This window comes from Ambystoma mexicanum, chromosome 6q (genome assembly GCF_040938575.1).
Source record: "Ambystoma mexicanum isolate Mex_15411 chromosome 6q, UKY_AmexF1_1, whole genome shotgun sequence".
Taxonomy (NCBI): Eukaryota; Metazoa; Chordata; class Amphibia; order Caudata; family Ambystomatidae; genus Ambystoma; species Ambystoma mexicanum.
The window spans coordinates 1,555,941,931-1,555,962,298 of record NC_090937.1 but is presented as its reverse complement, the minus strand read 5'-3'; positions in this window follow the sequence as shown (position 1 = coordinate 1,555,962,298).

The following is a 20,368-nucleotide window of genomic DNA, read 5'->3' as shown; positions in this document are numbered from 1 at the left end:
CACGACCGCCACAAGAAAGCAGGCGGTAGCGTCTCTGCGCCTGGAAGAAATGTGCGCTAAAAGGTGCGCCAACAAATAGCACCTATATACAGCCATGATGAATGTCCAATACTGTGGCCCTCCAGGATAAATGACGTACAAAGGGGTACCCACAAACACAGACACGCGCTGAGAGAAAAAATAAACGTGTGCGTGTATACCGGGGTGCGCGGGAAGTTGCACACACGATATGGCCGGGTACGTGGATTTCAGGGGTGCGCGGGAAGTTCCACACGCGATATGGCCGGGTACGTGGATTTCAGGGGTGCGCGGGAAGTACCACACGCGATTAGTCAGGGTACGTGGATTTCAGGGGTGCGCGGGAAGTCCCACACGCGATTAGGCAGGGTACGTGGATTGCAGGGTTGCGCGGGAAGTTCCACACGCGATATGGCCGGGTATGTGGATTTCAGGGGTGCGCGGGAAGTACCACACGCGATTAGTCAGGGTACGTGGATTTCAGGGGTGCGCGGGAAGTACCACACGCGATTAGGCAGGGTACGTGGATTTCAGGGGTGCGCGGGAAGTCCCACAGGCGATTAGGCAGGGTACGTGGATTGCAGGGTTGCGCGGGAAGTTCCACACGCGATATGGCCGGGTACATGGATTTCAGGGGTGCGCGGGAAGTACCACACGCGATTAGTCAGGGTACGTGGATTTCAGGGGTGCGCGGGAAGTCCCACACGCGATTAGGCAGGGTACGTGGATTGCAGGGTTGCGCGGGAAGTTCCACACGCGATATGGCCGGGTACGTGGATTTCAGGGGTGCGCGGGAAGTACCACACGCGATTAGTCAGGGTACGTGGATTTCAGGGGTGCGCGGGAAGTCCCACACGCGATTAGGCAGGGTACGTGGATTGCAGGGTTGCGCGGGAAGTTCCACACGCGATATGGCCGTGTACGTGGATTTCTGGGGTGCGCGGGAAGTTCCACACGCGACATGGCCATGTACGTGGATTTCAGGGGTGCGCGGGAAGTTCCACACGCGATTAGGCAGGGTACGTGGATTTCAGGGGTGCGCGGGAAGTTCCACGCGCGATTAGGCAGGGTACGTGGATTTCAGGGGTGCGCGGGAAGTTCCACACGCAATATGGCCGTGTACGTGGATTTCAGGGTTGCGCGGGAAGTTCCACACGCGGTATGGCCGGGTACGTGGATTTCAGGGTTGCGCGGGAAGTTCCAAACGCGATATGGCCGGGTACGTGGATATCAGGGGTGCGCGGGAAGTTCCACACGCGATTAGTCAGGGTACGTGGATTGCAGGGGTGCGCGGGAAGTTCCACACGCGATATGGCCGGGTACGTGGATTTCAGGGGTGCGCGGGAAGTTCCACACGCGATATGGCCGGGTACGTGGATATCAGGGGTGCGCGGGAAGTTCCACACGCGATTAGTCAGGGTACGTGGATTGCAGGGGTGCGCGGGAAGTGCAACACGCGATTTGGCTGTGTGCTCCCAGGCATTACCTGTACACCCTCCACGGCCCCTGCAGGCAGCACACACCACAGGGGACTACCCTGCACACCTGCTCATGTCTCCCACCACCCCCACCCCCCAGCAGTGCAGGGGCACCCTCCACCAGGCCCCCACCCATGTCTCCCACCACCCCCACCCTCCCGCCACCAGGGGTACCCTCCACCAGGCCCCCACCCATGTCTCCCACCACCCCCACCCCCCAGCAGTGCAGGGGCACCCTCCACCAGGCCCCCACTCATGTCTCCCACCACCCCCACCCCCCCGCCACCAGGGGCAGCCTCCACCAGGCCCCCACCCATGTCTCCCACCACCCCCACCCCCCAGCAGTGCAGGGGCACCAACTACCAGGCCCCCACCCATGTCTCCCACCACCCCCACCCTCCCGCCACCAGGGGTACCCTCCACCAGGCCCCCACCCATGTCTCCCACCACCCCCAACTCCCAGCAGTGCAGGGGCACCCTCCACCAGGCCCCCACCCATGTCTCCCACCACCACCACCCTCCCGCCACCAGGGGTACCCTCCACCAGGCCCCCACCCATGTCTCCCACCACCCCCACCCCCCAGCAGTGCAGGGGCACCCTCCACCAGGCCCCCACCCATGTCTCCCACCACTCCCACCCTCCCGCCACCAGGGGTACCCTCCACCAGGCCCCCACCCATGTCTCCCACCACCCCCACCCCCCAGCAGTGCAGGGGCAGCCTCCACCAGGCCCCCACCCATGTCTCCCACCACCCCCAACCCCCAGCACTGTGGGGAACCTGCCAGCAGGCCCCCACCCATGTCCAACCCATGTCTCCCACCACCCCCACCCCCCAGCAGTGCAGGGGCAGCCTCCACCAGGCCCCCACTCATGTCCCCTATCACCCCCACCCCCCAGCAGTGCAGGGGCAGCCTCCACCAGGCCCCCACTCATGTCTCCCACCACCCCCACCCCCCCCCCCGCCACCAGGGGCAGCCTCCACCAGGCCCCCACCCATGTCTCCCACCACCCCCACCCCCCCGCCACCAGGGGCAGCCTCCACCAGGCCCCCACCCATGTCTCCCACCACCCCCACCCTCCCGCCACCAGGGGTACCCTCCACCAGCCCCCACCCATGTCTCCCACCACCCCAACCCCCCAGCAGTGCAGGGGCACCCTCCACCAGGCCCCCACTCATGTCTCCCACCACCCCCAACCCCCAGCACTGTGGGGAACCTGCCAGCAGGCCCCCACCCATGTCCAACCCATGTCTCCCACCACCCCCACCCCCCAGCAGTGCAGGGGCAGCCTCCACCAGGCCCCCACTCATGTCCCCTATCACCCCCACCCCCCAGCAGTGCAGGGGCAGCCTCCGCCAGGCCCCCACTCATGTCTCCCACCACCCCCACCACCCCCCGCCACCAGGGGCAGCCTCCACCAGGCCCCCACCCATGTCTCCCACCACCCCCACCCCCCCCGCCACCAGGGGCAGCCTCCACCAGGCCCCCACCCATGTCTCCCACCACCCCCACCCTCCCGCCACCAGGGGTACCCTCCACCAGGCCCCCACCCATGTCTCCCACCACCCCCACCCCCCAGCAGTGCAGGGGCACCCTCCACCAGGCCCCCACTCATGTCTCCCACCACCCCCACCCCCCCGCCACCAGGGGCAGCCTCCACCAGGCCCCCACCCATGTCTCCCACCACCCCCACCCCCCAGCAGTGCAGGGGCACCCACTACCAGGCCCCCACCCATGTCTCCCACCACCCCCACCCTCCCGCCACCAGGGGTACCCTCCACCAGGCCCCCACCCATGTCTCCCACCACCCCCAACCCCCAGCAGTGCAGGGGCACCCTCCACCAGGCCCCCACTCATGTCCCCTATCACCCCCACCCCCCAGCAGTGCAGGGGCAGCCTCCGCCAGGCCCCCACTCATGTCTCCCACCACCCCCACCACCCCCCGCCACCAGGGGCAGCCTCCACCAGGCCCCCACCCATGTCTCCCACCACCCCCACCCCCCCCGCCACCAGGGGCAGCCTCCACCAGGCCCCCACCCATGTCTCCCACCACCCCCACCCTCCCGCCACCAGGGGTACCCTCCACCAGGCCCCCACCCATGTCTCCCACCACCCCCACCCCCCAGCAGTGCAGGGGCACCCTCCACCAGGCCCCCACTCATGTCTCCCACCACCCCCACCCCCCCGCCACCAGGGGCAGCCTCCACCAGGCCCCCACCCATGTCTCCCACCACCCCCACCCCCCAGCAGTGCAGGGGCACCCACTACCAGGCCCCCACCCATGTCTCCCACCACCCCCACCCTCCCGCCACCAGGGGTACCCTCCACCAGGCCCCCACCCATGTCTCCCACCACCCCCAACCCCCAGCAGTGCAGGGGCACCCTCCACCAGGCCCCCACCCATGTCTCCCACCACCCCCACCCTCCCGCCACCAGGGGTACCCTCCACCAGGCCCCCACCCATGTCTCCCACCACCCCCACCCCCCAGCAGTGCAGGGGCACCCTCCACCAGGCCCCCACCCATGTCTCCCACCACCCCCACCCTCCCGCCACCAGGGGTACCCTCCACCAGGCCCCCACCCATGTCTCCCACCACCCCCACCCCCCAGCAGTGCAGGGGCAGCCTCCACCAGGCCCCCACCCATGTCTCCCACCACCCCCAACCCCCAGCACTGTGGGGAACCTGCCAGCAGGCCCCCACCCATGTCCAACCCATGTCTCCCACCACCCCCACCCCCCAGCAGTGCAGGGGCAGCCTCCACCAGGCCCCCACTCATGTCCCCTATCACCCCCACCCCCCGCCAGTGCAGGGGCAGCCTCCACCAGGCCCCACTCATGTCTCCCACCACCCCCACCCCCCCCGCCACCAGGGGCAGCCTCCACCAGGCCCCCACGAATTGTCCCCCACCACCACCACCCCCCCGCTACCAGGGGCAGCCTCCACCAGGCCCCCACCCATGTCTCCCACCACCCCCACCCTCCCGCCACCAGGGGTACCCTCCACCAGGCCCCCACCCATGTCTCCCACCACCCCCACCCCCCAGCAGTGCAGGGGCACCCTCCACCAGGCCCCCACTCATGTCTCCCACCACCCCCACCCCCCCGCCACCAGGGGCAGCCTCCACCAGGCCCCCACCCATGTCTCCCACCACCCCCACCCCCCAGCAGTGCAGGGGCACCCACTACCAGGCCCCCACCCATGTCTCCCACCACCCCCACCCTCCCGCCACCAGGGGTACCCTCCACCAGGCCCCCACCCATGTCTCCCACCACCCCCAACCCCCAGCAGTGCAGGGGCACCCTCCACCAGGCCCCCACCCATGTCTCCCACCACCCCCACCCTCCCGCCACCAGGGGTACCCTCCACCAGGCCCCCACCCATGTCTCCCACCACCCCCACCCCCCAGCAGTGCAGGGGCACCCTCCACCAGGCCCCCACCCATGTCTCCCACCACCCCCACCCTCCCGCCACCAGGGGTACCCTCCACCAGGCCCCCACCCATGTCTCCCACCACCCCCACCCCCCAGCAGTGCAGGGGCAGCCTCCACCAGGCCCCCACCCATGTTTCCCACCACCCCCAACCCCCAGCACTGTGGGGAACCTGCCAGCAGGCCCCCACCCATGTCCAACCCATGTCTCCCACCACCCCCACCCCCCAGCAGTGCAGGGGCAGCCTCCACCAGGCCCCCACTCATGTCCCCTATCACCCCCACCCCCCAGCAGTGCAGGGGCAGCCTCCACCAGGCCCCCACTCATGTCTCCCACCACCCCCACCCCCCCCGCCACCAGGGGCAGCCTCCACCAGGCCCCCACCCATGTCTCCCACCACCCCCACCCCCCCGCCACCAGGGGCAGCCTCCACCAGGCCCCCACCCATGTCTCCCACCACCCCCACCCCCCAGCAGTGCAGGGGCATCCACTACAGGCCCCCACCCATGTCTCCCACCACCTCCACCCTCCCGCCACCAGGGGCAGCCTCCACCAGGCCCCCACCCATGTCTCCCACCACCCCCAACCCCCAGCACTGTGGGGAACCTGCCAGCAGGCCCCCACACATGTCCCCCTGGCCCCAGGTCCTGACGATACACAATCATGGCAGTAATGGCCAGCATACCCAGCACAAACACCCAGGCAAGGATTGCATCCGCCCACATAGTGAATGCAATCACATGACACAACCCCAATGGCAAGTATGCAAAAGAACACATGTCCGTCACACACACATACACAAAGGGTGCAAGTGAATGTCAAAACCCATATCATGACATGTAAGAAACCAATGAGAAAATAACACAAGTGTAAGAAAATATAAAAAATGTATTAAATAACAAAAATAAGTCAACTTTTCAAACATACAACTATGTGGCTAAGTAAAGAAATGGTCCATGTCTGAGAACAAAAGTGATAAACAAGAAAACAAAGGAATGAAAAAAAAAAAATAATTGTCCAAAGCAATATCATGTAGTAGGAAATTAAAGAAAAACCATTACGTCATGGTGAAAACAATAAGAAATTAAAAAAATGTATCTCCCAAAAAAACAAACTATATACAGGAATGTACCAGGGTCCATGAGCCCAACACCATAAATGAAACCTACTACTAACTAATGAAAAATATATGTACAAAAAAGTGGCCATTGTCCGAGCGGTCCAAAATAATAAAAAAAAATAAAGGAAACCTAGCACTAACTAACTAAATAACTATATACAAAGGCAGCGGGCAAGTCCTGCGGCTCACTTGGTGATGTTGCTGGCCAGGGCATCATCGAACTCCATGTCAATGTCCTGGAGGCGGGACTCTGTCCTGGCCCCGAGGTCTCGCAGGGACAACCCCATGTCCACCTCAAACTCCCTGCGAGCTTCCTCGAGGCACTCAGCCCGCCTCAATGCCCGACGCATGGAGAACTCCGCCCTGACCATGGCGAGCCGCTCCTCTTCCGCCCGCTGCCGCTCCGCACCTATCCGCTGGCCAAACTCCTCCCACACGGAAGACACCACCATCCCAAGGTTGCCCTGCCCTCCGGCCGATGCCTGCCCCTCTGCTCTTGATGGCCCCGAGCCATGATGCCTCCCACGTCGAGCCCGCTGCTGCCTCCGACGCCACTGCCTCTGCCAGCACGACGTCATCCAGGCTGATGGAAACCACCGACGCCGTCGTGCACGTGCCCTGCCCGATGATGCCGTCACATCTTCCATCTGCTGGGGTCCACTTGCTGTGTTGTCCACCCCTGCTGGACCTCCGACTCCCAACTGTGGCAGGGATGGGATCCCCACCGAGCTGGCTGCATTGGTCGGGGCAGGTCCACAGGGGGCCCTGGTGGCATCTGGGCCGGAAGACGGCAAGGAGAACGACCGGTGGATAGCCTGCACAGAGGAGGAGAGGGCCGTCAGATTGGCCAACACATGCAGGAAACCCCCGAACATAGTCGATCCCAATTGGGCCACGTCGGCACGGTGCACTTCGTGATGACGTGCGTGCTCCTCCCGGGAAGCACGCACGGCATCACGAATCACAGCCGTGCGCATCGCGACCCCAATCAGGACCTTCTCCACGCGGCCAGGGGTTCCCACGTCCGCAGGTGGAGGGGAGTCAGGTGACATGGACATCCCCTCTACCTGCGGACGGGCCTGGGACGGGGCATCCCTGCTGGTGCATGGTGGTGCACTCACAGGGTCAGGGACAGCGACATGCACAGGCCCCTCCACGGTGACCTGTGCTGCCTCCTGGCCCTGGCCCTGGACTGCAACACTTGCACCAGCAGGGATGCTCCCACCAGGCCCCATGTGTGCACCAGTGTTGGCCTCCTCCTCCTCTGTGCAAACCACCAACCTGGATGGCTCCTCACCGTCTCCCGCCGTAGCAGGCCCCTGTGGGGGCTCACCCACCCCTTCCGCTGCAGCCGTGGGGGCATCCCCGCCGCCTTGCTCCACAGCGCCGTCTCCGCCCTCTTCTTCACTAGCCGCTGCGTAGAGGGAGACAAAGGACACAAGCATCAGGCTACTGTACAATGGTCCCCTAGACAGGAAGCAATAGCAGATGAGCACCACTGTCAAAGTACACTTCCATCATGTCCCTCCACAACACATGGGTCAGTCCAGGCAAAACACACACAGTAACAGGCATGGTGCATGCCATGGACATTTCCATGCATGTCCAATGGACTATTGAAACATTCAATGATATGTAACTCACATGCATCATGGCTCATGCATATCACATGCACACACTTCACCTCAGTCACATCCATCTGGCCCCAAACACACCAAACACAGGGGAAACAAGGGTAAGTTGGGTGCGTCACTGAATCTGTGCATTGTCACACACATGTGTCATGCATCCATGGCATGCACAAGTCACAGACACACAGGTCAGGCACACAGACATGGCTACCATATATGTACCTGGCATCAGCACCCATCCTTCACCCCCATCCATGTCCAGGTACAGAGACTGGCATGCTCTCATGTCCAAAATCTGCATAGGGCTCCCCATGCCGCATTTCAACACATGCAACAACCATGTGGGTCACACATCACTGGTCGCACATGCATTACCATGATGTCCCTGCACACATACATGCATACATGGCCCATGGCACACATACAGGCAAGTATCATAGAACCAGCACACCGCAACATGCCCTGTCTCACACAGTAATGCTTGGACACTTACCGCACAACTCCAGACGGGCCTCCCTCTCAAGGACCTGGGCGTGGAGCGCTGGGCGTACGCGTTCCAGGACCCTCTTCTGGATGGAACTCATGCGGCCCCGGCCCCCCTCCACGAGGCGCCGGGCCTTCACAAGGGTCCTGGACCTCAAGTCCTCCCAGCGCTTCTTGATCTTCTGGACGTTGCGGGTTGCCACCCCCTCCGCGTTGATGGCAACCACACAGTCGGCCCAGATCCTCTCCCGTCCTTCCTTGCTGGCGCGGTACGATCCAAAGAGGGCATCATACTGCCCCAGGACATGCTCCACCAGGACACCAACTTCGGTGGCAGTGAAGCTGGTGCCCCTCTGCCCCTCTGGCCTGGGGTTGCCACTGGTGCCAGATGTGGAAGTGCCCGACATGGCAACCCCAGAGGCAGGTGTGGGTGGGCAACTGGGTCCTGGGGCTGGGCTGTGGAGCGATGTAATCCCAGTCGGGAGACTTCAGTTCCAGCAGGGGTGGACACAGCAACTGGACCCCTGCAGATGGCTGATGTGCAGGCACCAAATGGCAGGGCACGGTGGCAGCAGGCAGGCAGGCAGCAGCAGATGGCACGTGGGAGGCTGCTCGGGGCACTGGGGGGCAGTAACTCGGCCTTCTGGGCAGGAGCGTGGTCTTCCGTGTGTTTTCGGGTGGCCAGCTTGATACGGAGTGATTTGGCACGTGAAATTCCTGCACGTCAGCGTGAAATCCGAGGAAAGGCCCTTAGCGCGTAAGCGCGTCAGCACGCATACGCGATTCTATTGGACCAGAGTCCCTCAGCACGTAAGCGCGTCTGACGTGACCCGCACGGGTGTTCCCCACTCAGCACGTGATGACGGAGCACACGTGGAAATACTGCACGTCAGAGTGTCATCGCGTGTAATTGGACAAAAGTGCGCGTACACGCGATTGGCATATGTCCGTGTATTTCAGGGGTGCGCCATCGCGTGTAATTGGACAAAAGTGCACGTACACGCGATTGGCCTATGTACGTGTATTTCAGGGGTGCGTCATCGCGTGTAATTGGACAAAAGTGCGCGTACACGCGATTGGCCTATGTACGTGTATTTCAGGGGTGCGCGGGCACTTACACACGCAAGTACGTCAGCGCACTTGATCCCGTGCTGCGTGGGAATTTCCACACGCTATTGGACTGGGAACTAGATCCAGGGGTGCGCGGGTCACACGCTCGCCTAGAACACGCGCAAAGCATTAATTTGCGCACTTTTCAAATAACAAGCCAGATGCCAGGATGAACATACCGTTCCTAGCAGCAGTGGCAGTGGGCTACCAAAGGAGGAGGAGGAGGAGAGTCAGGGCCAGAATATTCACACCCAGAACCAGCCTTTTCGGGATGCCTGATGACCAGGTGTATGGAAGGTACAGGTTTCCACCACACATAATACTGGACCTGGTGAGTGAGTGGGAGGATGACCTCACATCACCCACCCTGTGCTCCCAAGCACTCAGCCCCCTGGAGAAGGTCCTCAATGTACTGCACTTCTTAGCCACTGGATCATTTCAGCGGACAAGTGCCATAGTGGGTGGGGTGTCACAGGCCACCCAGTCACGCTGCCTACACCAGGTCTTGGACATCATCACTGCACGCCCATCAGTCCGCAGGCACATATACCTGCCCAGAACACCTGCTGAAAGGCATGCTGCCGCCCTGGGTTTTTACGGTGTGGCACGATTCCCCAAAGTGCTAGGTGCCATCGACTGCACCCATGTGGCTCTACGTCCCCCCAGGGCATCTGAGCACATCTATAGGAACCGCAAGCACTGGCATTCCATCAACGTGCAGGTAGTATGTAATGCCAAGGGAATCATCACCTCAGTATATGCCAACTATCCCGGGTCCACCCACGACAGCTTCATTTACCGAATGTCCACCCTATGCCGGGACATAGATGCTGGGCGGCATGGCGATACATGGCTTCTTGGTGAGTATGTATGCCACTGCACATGCATGCATGTTGGATACTGAGCAAGGTCACAACCCCACCAATGATACCAATCACCACCTCCACAGGGGACAGTGCCTACCCTCTCAGCCCCCACATGATGACGCCAATTCGGAACCCCACCACGCCACCCGAGGTAAGATATAACACAGCCCACATTACAACCCGGGGCATAGTGGAGCGCACATTCGGAGTGCTAAAGTCACGCTTTCGCTCCCTTGACCGTTCTGGCGGGCAGCTGTTATACGCTCCCCCAGTAGTGTGCAGGATCATAGTGGCAGCATGTGTCCTGCACAACGTTGCAACACGCCGGGGCCTGTCCGTGGACATGGTGGTGGCCCCACATCCCCAACCACATGCACAGCCGCTGCGCATGGGAGGGGAAAGGGCACGAGGGGAGGCAACCCGTACACAGCTAGTGGCTAATTACTTCACAAAGTATACACTCCCCTGTGGAGTGCACACTGGCCTGGCACATTCCATCTGACAATCAATGATGACTCAACCTGACACTGATCCTGGATGTCTGGAGATTCAACCGTGAAAAGCATATCAGCCTGAGATTGTTCACCTGGAAGTGTTACAATGTTTGCATCCCTACCCACACACAACACCAATGCAGTTTTGTGAAGAAACACATTCAAGCAGCCAAAATGAATACCCACTGGCTAAATGCAACAAGAGGACAGTGCCATGTCACCCAACCCATCCCCAGCACCGCCACACAACACACCGTGCCATGTCATGCTATGTGCAGGTAAACAAAGTAATCCCCACAACATGACAAGTGTTGCGATGTACAGTGTCCCCAATTGAAACTTTCTACACCTGAAATGCTCACTGTAATGCAGGACAAACAACAAACTTGAGCACGTACTACCATTAACATGACTTCAGTAATGTAATAGATCAGTTGTCTCACCACCTGGATATGCCTGCACTCCCACCACTTCCAACTGAACAGTGTTGGTGCCATGTAGAGTTGTAGGTGCACTGCTGCCAACAAGGACCCCATCTCCAGACTAGAGGGCCTTGTGTAGACATGAGGAAGGGACCTGCAAATTGGGAGGCAGACACAGATGATGAGTTACACATCAATGCAACATGCAGTGTACAACACAACAGCAATATGCACTAGGAATGTATACACAGTATTGACTAGACTACCCACACATGTAGTGGGAGTCCAATGTCACCATGTACTTCAATGTCACTTGGGCACACCCTTTGCAAGCCCATGGAAACGGGAAGCAGGAGGGGTGTGTGTGACAAAAACCCAAGCATCTGAACCTAATACATGACAAGCCTGCATGTGCCCAGCCACAATGCAGCGTATGCCCACAGGAACCACGGAAGCCAACAAATTATCCCAAAAAAATTTGGGAAAAATATAAAAATAAAAATTAAAAAAAAAATTAAAAAAAATCAAAAATGGCCATTAAAGGGCCCAGGGGGGTTGGGGAGGCCACCCAGGAGGTCCGAGGTCAGGGTGCACACCAGAAACCACCTGTGTGGATCCTGGGAAAAATAAACACCTCCATGGGCTCATGGCCCACACGGCTACCATATTGTGGGAGTATCACTGCTGTCGCTATTGTCACCCTGTGCAGCTGCATCCGGAGGTGGTTGCACTATGGGAGGCAGCCCACGCAAGGCCCTACTCTGTTCCTCCATGGCTGCAAGCATGCGGGTGTGGTAGGTCTCGTTCTGGAGGATGAGTGTGCGGAGGTCCCCATGCAACAACTCACGGGATGCCCGGACCTCCGCCCTCGTTGCTTGCATCTCAGCTGAGAGCGTACGGGTGAGACGCTCCAGCTGCTGTTCTGTCCTTTGGTGTGTTGAAGCCTCTAGCTCAACAAGAGTCGTCCTGAGTTGATGTAGCTCCTGCCTCAGGGCTTCTCTGTGGCCCTGGGACTCTATGGAGATGGCCTCCTGCAGAGTCGCCAGTGCCGCCCGCCTGTCCCTGTTGGACGCCAACATGTCCTCCCTGTGTGACTGGCAGATGGAGTCGGTTGCCTGCTCTAGTCGCTCCATCAGCCTTTCAGGGGGGACAATGGAAGTGGCCACCCTATCCATGGCCTGAGCCATCATCTCGGATGATGCTGCCTGTTGGGTAGCCATACCGTAAATGGATTGCTCCCATGCGGTATTGCCAGGTGGCGTACGGCCACCACGTCGGCGGGCACCACACCTGTCTGGGGCAAGGCGGACTGCGCCTTGCTGTGCCGGCACTGCCTGAGGCTGCAGGACTGCATTCCCCCTCTGATCTGCTGGCCCAGGAACAGGATCAGATGTCGCGGAGTGTGACCCTGCATCCGTACCCACCAAAGGCCTAGCTGCCAACACTGACATCCACATTGAGGGTTCTGACCCTGGTGCAGGTGGGTGGGACAGAACAGATTCCCTCCCTGGAACACTCACCTGCGACGGCACGTAGGTCTCATCATCCGAGTCAACAGCTGAGTACAGCTCGGGGGAGGTGCAGCCAGAGACACCCCTTGAGAGCACGACCTGCAGCACTTGTGGGTTTTCACCCACCAGCACACCACGTCCCTCACTGGTGGTTGGTCGGCCCTCGGAACCCTCCTGGGTCTGCACCATCTCCACAACCCCAGCAGTATCAGGTGCGTCTTCCCCTGCAATGACATAATGACAAAGAAATGGAAACCCGCATTAGCACCATGGCACACAATGAGGGCTGAGAAGCAAGAGAACCAGTACTTGATTGACACATGTCCCACATGACTAAGACCCTCCCATGCATGCACCCTCACTGCGTATGAAGGGCAGGCAAATGGCACACACTCATTACACAAAGATGGAAGTTGAACACATTTCATGCATGCTGCCTGGCAGTGGCATCACACATTGCCCTGTGATTGCCAGGTGACACACACATGCCATCACACAGATGGCATGTGCCATTGCTATTGAGTGTAGATGGAGAGGAGGGCAGCACTTATTCATTCTGTCCAGTTCCCACATGCAATAGCTTTTCTAATTCAAACAGGTCTGCTTTATCACCTGGAGCTGGCAGTCCAATATGGTCCAATTGCACAGGGACATGTGTGAACATATGATATCCAGGTAACAAAGTTACTCCACTTTACCATGGCCATGCCATACATGTGACTAGAGGACTGAGGAATGCCTAGTATAAGTGGTGGAATGCATACAATCTGTCTGATTGAACATAGGAAAATAAGCAACAATGTTGTGGCAAGGTGACACTTCAAGGCCAACTTGGGTGCTGTTGGCCTAGATGTCTACTGTTGGCAGAAGGGATACTGCAATGGCAAAATGCAGCTGCGCAGGATGTATTGCATGAAGCACATGGCTGACCCATTCGACTCAGGTGCACACACTCTCACCTGGCACACAAACAGATGCCCTCACACACACACCATGCACATGGATGACACACACATGCATGTGCACTCACCGGACAATGCCTCGTAATCAGGCAGATCTCCCACGCCTTGGATCTGTTCCTCCGTGACGTAGGTCCCAGCGACTGACTCATGTGGAGTGAGTTCCATGTCTTCTACTGGAGACCCACCTCCAGTCACTAGAGTTGCGGCATGACTTGAGGCCAGCTTCTTCTTTGCCCTGCGCTTTAGGTCATTCCAGCGCTTGTAGCAATCATTGGCTGTGCGCCTCACGATTCCAAGGGCACTTACGATGTCCGCAACGGTCTGCCAGTGTGCCTGGCGTTGTGCAGGTGTGGTCTTGGATCCTGCAACAATGACCATCTCGTTATCATGTCCGGACACATACTGGACAAGTGCATTTAGTTCGTCATCCGTGAAGCTGGGCTTCCTCGACGGACCGGACTGTGTAGCCGTGTCTGGGGCCTCAGCCTGTGCCGGACGAGCACTCTTCCTCTTCCGCTTGGAAGGTGGTGGTGATCCTGAGTATCCTGCGCCGCTCTGGACACTAGGGGCAGGAGCCCTGGTGGGCTCTGTATCAGGTGTGTGGGATTGCACACTCAGCATGGGAGTTGGTGCAGGCATTGGCTCAAGTGTAATGGTGTCATGGGGAATGTCAGCAGAATGGACTAGGACGGACACTGTCCTGGCTGGGTGTGTGAGAGCTGGGGTGGATGGAGCCGCAGCTGCCCCTGCAGCCTCTCCGCCCTGCCTACTTGGGGCAGCAGATGACCTTGCTGCCCCAGATCCACGTGGCATGATAGCATCAACGTGCACCAGCGCACGTGTCGTAGCCCTGCTGACCTGGAAGTCAGCCATGGAGTCAGCCAGGTCTGGTGCCACAATGGGCTGGTCCAACAAGGGCTGAGCATGGATGGTGTCAGCCACTTCAGCCTCAACGGGAGGGGGGGAGGGGGGGAGGGGGGGATGATGGGTGCCCTTGACTGGTCCTCCACACATGTGGGGACAGGCTCACGCTGCAAGTTACGACCACGTCCCCTACCGGATCCACCACGGCCACCACTTGTGGCTCTTCCACCTTTGCCACCCTTACGGAATCCTCGCCTCCCAGCCATGGCACTGATATTAATGTGCGTATGGGAGTGGCTGTAGACAATTGTCCTGGGCAATTGGGGGTCAAAGGGGTTGGGTACCAGATGGTAATTGTACCCTAGTGCTCTAGCACGGCTGATTGTAACCCCTGGGGAAAGATGACGGGTCACGCAACGCACAGGAGGACCAAAAAAGGGAGATGACGTGCACGCAACCCCTCCTAGACCACGTGTGCAGAAATAAAAACCTGCACTACGCTGTGGCACCCAGTAACACAAGAATGAACGTATGCGTGTCACACGCAGCCTAGAATGACCTCTGAAGGGGTAGGCTACACACGGGGCAGGCACAGAAGTTAGATACGTGCGTGACTCACCGTCTGCCAGGTAAAAGAGCGTGAAAAATGAGCGCGTTTGGTTGGCAATACCCCCGCCAAAAGAAGATGTGTACGCTGTCTGAGAAGACAGGACAACTGTAGAAGGGGACACTGTTTGAGGGAACAGGCCCAGGTAAACCAGTACAAGAGAAAAAAGAGAAAAAGCTGTCAGAGGTAACAGGGAGTACGAACTGGAAACGCCGTGAAGTAAATCGCGTGTGAAACGACAAGAAGTACAGAATTCACCCACTCGCTCTCCACGAAAAGCACGTACAAGGAAATGGTGTTCTACACGTACCTTATATACAGGCCCACACGTACAGCGTCACTTACGCGGCGTGTACGTTCACCAATCACACGCTTTGTCACTCCTGCGTGTAGATCCATTTTCACCAATCACACGCTTTGTCACTTCTGCGTGTAGATCCATTTTCTCCAATCACACGCTTTGTCACTTCTGCGTGTAGATCCATTTTCTCCAATCACACGCTTTGTCACTTCTGCGTGTAGATCCATTTTCACCAATCACACGCTTTGACACTGGGACGTGTCACGCAACATTTTCCTGCACGTGCAGGTGACTATAGGTGCGCATATGCTGGTGACGGGTTTACGCGCTAAGGGCCTTTCCTCGATTCACACGCTGTGGGATTTTCACATGCAGAATCACTCCCTATCAGGCTGTCCACGCGTTCACACACGAAAGACCACGCTCCTGGACAGGAGGCCAAATTACTGCCCCCCAGAGCCCTGAGCACGCTCCCACCTGCCATCTGCGGCTGCCTGACTGCCTGCTGGCCACGTGCCCCACAGTGCAGGTGGGTGGGGGTGGTGGGAGACATGAGTGGGGGCCTGGTGGAGGCTGCCCCTGGTGGCGGGAGGGTGGGGGTGGTGGGAGACATGGGTGGGGGCCTGGTGGAGGCTGCCCCTGGTGGCGGGAGGGTGGGGGTGGTGGGGGACATGAGTGGGGGCCTGGTGGAGGCTGCCCCTGGTGGCGGGAGGGTGGGGGTGGTGGGAGACATGGGTGGGGGCCTGGTGGAGGCTGTCCCTGGTGGTGGGGGGGTGGGGGTGGTGGGAGACATGGGTGGGGGCCTGGTGGAGGCTGCCCCTGCACTGCTGGGGGGTGGGGGTGGTGGGAGACATGGGTGGGGGCCTGGTGGAGGCTGCCCCTGCACTGCGGGGGGGTGGGGGTGATTGGGGACATGAGTGGGGGCCTGGTGGAGGCTGCCCCTGGTGGCGGGAGGGTGGGGGTGGTGGGAGACATGGGTTGGACATGGGTGGGGGCCTGCTGGCAGGTTCCCCACAGTGCTGGGGGTTGGGGGTGGTGGGAGACATGGGTGGGGGCCTGGTGGAGGCTGCCCCTGCACTGCTGGGGGTGATTGGGGACATGAGTGGGGGCCTGGTGGAGGCTGCCCCTGGTGGCGGGAGGGTGGGGGTGGTGGGAGACATAGGTGGGGGCCTGGTGGAGGCTGCCCCTGGTGGTGGGGGGGTGGGGGTGGTGGGAGACATGGGTGGGGGCCTGGTGGAGGCTGCCCCTGCACTGCTGGGGGGTGTGGGTGGTGGGAGACATGGGTGGGGGCCTGGTGGAGGCTGCCCCTGCACTGCTGGGGGGTGGGGGTGATTGGGGACATGAGTGGGGGCCTGGTGGAGGCTGCCCCTGGTGGCGGGAGGGTGGGGGTGGTGGGAGACATGGGTGGGGGCCTGGTGGAGGCTGCCCCTGGTGGCGGGGGGGTGGGGGTGGTGGGAGACATGGGGGGGGGCTGGTGGAGGGTGCCCCTGCACTGCTGGGGGGTGGGGGTGATAGGGGACATGAGTGGGGGCCTGGTGGAGGCTGCCCCTGGTGGCGGGAGGATGGGGGTGGTGGGAGACATGGGTGGGGGCCTGGTAGTGGGTGCCCCTGCACTGCTGGGGGGTGGGGGTGGTGGGAGACATGGGTGGGGGCCTGGTGGAGGCTGCCCCTGGTGGCGGGGGGGTGGGGGTGGTGGGAGACATGGGTGGGGGCCTGGTGGAGGGTGCCCCTGCACTGCTGGGGGGTGGGGGTGATTGGGGACATGAGTGGGGGCCTGGTGGAGGCTGCCCCTGGTGGCGGGAGGGTGGGGGTGGTGGGAGACATGGGTGGGGGCCTGGTGGAGGCTGCCCCTGGTGGTGGGGGGGTGGGGGTGGTGGGAGACATGGGTGGGGGCCTGGTGGAGGCTGCCCCTGCACTGCTGGGGGGTGGGGGTGGTGGGAGACATGGGTGGGGGCCTGGTGGAGGCTGCCCCTGCACTGCTGGGGGGTGGGGGTGATTGGGGACATGAGTGGGGGCCTGGTGGAGGCTGCCCCTGGTGGCGGAAGGGTGGGGGTGGTGGGAGACATGGGTGGGGGCCTGGTGGAGGCTGCCCCTGGTGGTGGGGGGGTGGTGGTGGTGGGAGACATGGGTGGGGGCCTGGTGGAGGGTGCCCCTGCACTGCTGGGGGGTGGGGGTGATAGGGGACATGAGTGGGGGCCTGGTGGAGGCTGCCCCTGGTGGCGGGAGGGTGGGGGTGGTGGGAGACATGGGTGGGGGCCTGGTAGTGGGTGCCCCTGCACTGCTGGGGGGTGGGGGTGGTGGGAGACATGGGTGGGGGCCTGGTGGAGGCTGCCCCTGGTGGCGGGGGGGTGGGGGTGGTGGGAGACATGGGTGGGGGCCTGGTGGAGGGTGCCCCTGCACTGCTGGGGGGTGGGGGTGATTGGGACATGAGTGGGGGCCTGGTGGAGGCTGCCCCTGGTGGCGGGAGGGTGGGGGTGGTGGGAGACATGGGTGGGGGCCTGGTGGAGGCTGCCCCTGGTGGTAGGGGGGTGGGGGTGGTGGGAGACATGGGTGGGGGCCTGGTGGAGGCTGCCCCTGCACTGCTGGGGGGTGGGGGTGGTGGGAGACATGGGTGGGGGCCTGGTGGAGGGTGCCCCTGCACTGCTGGGGGGTGGGGGTGATAGGGGACATGAGTGGGGGCCTGGTGGAGGCTGCCCCTGATGGCGGGAGGGTGGGGGTGGTGGGAGACATGGGTGGGGGCCTGGTAGTGGGTGCCCCTGGTGGCGGGAGGGTGGGGGTGGTGGGAGACATGGGTGGGGGCCTGGTGGAGGCTGCCCCTGGTGGTGGGGGGGTGGGGGTGGTGGGAGACATGGGTGGGGGCCTGGTGGAGGCTGCCCCTGCACTGCTGGGTGGTGGGGGTGGTGGGAGACATGGGTGGGGGCCTGGTGGAGGCTGCCCCTGCACTGCTGGGGGGTGGGGGTGATTGGGGACATGAGTGGGGGCCTGGTGGAGGCTGCCCCTGGTGGCGGAAGGGTGGGGGTGGTGGGAGACATGGGTGGGGGCCTGGTGGAGGCTGCCCCTGGTGGTGGGGGGGTGGGGGTGGTGGGAGACATGGGTGGGGGCCTGGTGGAGGGTGCCCCTGCACTGCTGGGGGGTGGGGGTGATAGGGGACATGAGTGGGGGCCTGGTGGAGGCTGCCCCTGGTGGCGGGAGGGTGGGGGTGGTGGGAGACATGGGTGGGGGCCTGGTAGTGGGTGCCCCTGCACTGCTGGGGGTGGGGGTGGTGGGAGACATGGGTGGGGGCCTGGTGGAGGCTGCCCCTGGTGGCGGGGGGGTGGGGGTGGTGGGAGACATGGGTGGGGGCCTGGTGGAGGGTGCCCCTGCACTGCTGGGGGGTGGGGGTGATTGGGGACATGAGTGGGGGCCTGGTGGAGGCTGCCCCTGGTGGCGGGAGGGTGGGGGTGGTGGGAGACATGGGTGGGGGCCTGGTGGAGGCTGCCCCTGGTGGTGGGGGGGTGGGGGTGGTGGGAGACATGGGTGGGGGCCCTTTTGGAGGCTGCCCCTGCACTGCTGGGGGGTGGGGGTGGTGGGAGACATGGGTGGGGGCCTGGTGGAGGGTGCCCCTGCACTGCTGGGGGGTGGGGGTGATAGGGGACATGAGTGGGGGCCTGGTGGAGGCTGCCCCTGGTGGCGGGAGGGTGGGGGTGGTGGGAGACATGGGTGGGGGCCTGGTAGTGGGTGCCCCTGCACTGCTGGGGGGTGGGGGTGGTGGGAGACATGGGTGGGGGCCTGGTGGAGGCTGCCCCTGGTGGCGGGGGGGTGGGGGTGGTGGGAGACATGGGTGGGGGCCTGGTGGAGGGTGCCCCTGCACTGCTGGGGGTGGGGGTGATAGGGGACATGAGTGGGGGCCTGGTGGAGGCTGCCCCTGGTGGCGGGAGGGTGGGGGTGGTGGAAGACATGGGTGGGGGCCTGGTAGTGGGTGCCCCTGCACTGCTGGGGGGTGGGGGTGGTGGGAGACATGGGTGGGGGCCTGGTGGAGGCTGCCCCTAGTGGCGGGGGGGTGGGGGTGGTGGGAGACATGGGTGGGGGCCTGGTGGAGGGTGCCCCTGCACTGCTGGGGGGTGGGGGTGATTGGGGACATGAGTGGGGGCCTGGTGGAGGCTGCCCCTGGTGGCGGGAGGGTGGGGGTGGTGGGAGACATGGGTGGGGCCTGGTAGTGGGTGCCCCTGCACTGCTGGGAGGTGGGGGTGGTGGGAGACATGGGTGGGGGCCTGGTGGAGGTTACCCCTGGTGGCGGGAGGGTGGGGGTGGTGGGAGACATGGGTGGGGGCCTGGTGGAGGGTGCCCCTGCACTGCTGGGGGGTGGGAGTGCAGGGGGACATGAGCAGGTGTGCAGGGTAGTCCCCTGTTTTGTAGGCTGCCTGCAGGGGCCGTGGAGGGTGTACAGGGAACACCTGTGAGGACCCACCCAGCCTAATCGCGTGTGTGACTTCCCACGCACCCCTGTAATACACGTACCCAGCCAAATCGCGTGTGATTATTCCCACGCACCCCTGTAATACACGTACCCAGCCAAATCGCGTGTGATGATTCCCACGCACCCCTGTAATACACGTACCCAGCCAAATCGCGTGTGATGATTCCCACGCACCCCTGTAATACACGTACACAGCCAAATCGCGTGTAAAACTTCCCGTGTACCCCTGTAATACACGTACCCAGCCAAATCCCGTGTGATCATTCCCGCGTACCCCTGTGATACACGTGCCCTGGCTAATCGCGTGTAAAACTTCACGCCTACCCCTGTAATACACGTACCCTGGCCAATCGCGTGTTAAACTTCCCGCGTACCCCTGTAATACACGTACCCTGCCTAATCGCGTGTATTACTTCACGCCTACCCCTGATATGCACGTTACCCGCTTTGCGTTCCTTGTTTGGCAGCCCTGTAAACTGGTCCAGGGTTAGCGCAGCCCTTTGCGATGATTTAGCGATTTTGATGGCTTTTCCTTGCGCGAGGGCGTTCTTGGGGGCGTTACTGGCGCTGCTGCAGGGTCGCTGCGATACTCTGCGCCACGGCTGGTTTGGGAG